We start from the raw sequence: 1,337 nt of genomic DNA, 5'->3' as shown, positions 1-1,337 counted from the left end.
GTGTGTGTGTGTGTGTGTGTGTGTGCGTGTGTGCTATTTATGTGATTTTCCAAGAACGAGCTATAACTGTAATCTGAAATGGGTAAATTAGTTGGATAACCTTTGTAAAGATACCACAATCTGTCTCTCCTCCAGTAACCACCGGTTACCCTTTTCAAAGTAAAATAAAACACCCACCGTGTGTGCAGTTGTAAAGTAGGTACAAAATTGACAATAAACCATCATTTGATAAACTGTTCCGCCTGACGTTTCTACAATATCTACAATCACACCCTCTAACTAGCCTTGGTACACAGTATGTTATCTGATCCATAACCATCCCAACAGATAAATAAGTGCTGACGGTGCTCAGAACAGGGAAGTCTGATAACAATTTTAAATTTTGAACAGCTTAAGGTCGATATCTAAGGGTTAATACCCAACGAGGTGTCCATTAGCAGGAATTAATGGACAAAGGGGAGATAAAATACCTGACAACAAACACCTCAAAAGGCACTTGCCAAATGGCATAAGGTAAATTAGATGTAATATTAAATCATTGTAGATCTTTACTGAAAGGTGTTTAAAATATATGTAGACAGACTTGAATAATTATAGTATAACAGAAAGTCTGTTTTACAAACTGGAGGTTTGGGCATTTGGGAAACCGTGGGGAAAAAAAGTAGGATATGGCAGTTTTTTTTATTTTACACAGACTAAGAACTTAAAGTCCATACACTTACGAATATAAATTTAGGAATATTTAGGTGGCGACATCTAGCTCAACCAGTAGAGGGTGCGCCCCATACAGCCCGAGTCCTTGGCAGCGGCCGGAGTTTGAATCCGACCTGCAGCCCTTTGCTGCGTGTCATCCGTTCTCTCTCACGCAACTTTCCTCTCTTATCTGAACTATTTAACAAAAATAAATTTAAAAAACTATACATATATACACAGTATACATATATATGTATATGTCCCGTATGAGAGTGATTCTTAAAGTTGGCAGTGGCACTCTCTGTGTGTTTGTGTGTATGTGAGTGTATGTAGGGAGTGTGTGGCAGAGCGAGTGAGAGAGTGACGACGATTAGCTTCGTCAGAGTCAGAGTAATTTTTGACCATGTTGGGAAATCTCTAGCAGGAAAAGTTAACCCTCTTCTTGATTTGATGTTGTTTATGGAGAAGGAGAACCAGGAAATCGGTCGGGGGGAAAATACCAAGCCTTGGCCGAGCGGACCAATCACAGTTGTAGAGGTTTGCGACGTGAAGTTAAATTTTTCGAGAGATTCAAGTCAGACTACGGCGTATGGCCCGTATGTGTTTGTACCTACGTATGTACCCACGCCGTGGATTTACCACAG

The 1,337-nt window shown here is 40.3% G+C and overlaps 1 protein-coding gene across 1 annotated transcript in view; it reads right to left on the bottom strand.

Annotated features, from left to right (window-relative positions):
- The window catches only part of zanl (zonadhesin, like), a 67,636-nt gene that overhangs the window by 48,705 nt on the left and 17,594 nt on the right, over positions 1-1,337 (bottom strand). The gene's annotated exons all lie outside the window — the stretch shown is intronic.

The sequence above is a fragment of the Etheostoma spectabile genome, chromosome 19, assembly GCF_008692095.1.
Source record: "Etheostoma spectabile isolate EspeVRDwgs_2016 chromosome 19, UIUC_Espe_1.0, whole genome shotgun sequence".
Classification (NCBI taxonomy): Eukaryota; Metazoa; Chordata; class Actinopteri; order Perciformes; family Percidae; genus Etheostoma; species Etheostoma spectabile.
The sequence above is the reverse complement of the archived record's forward strand: the minus strand, read 5'-3'. Positions and strand labels throughout refer to the sequence as shown.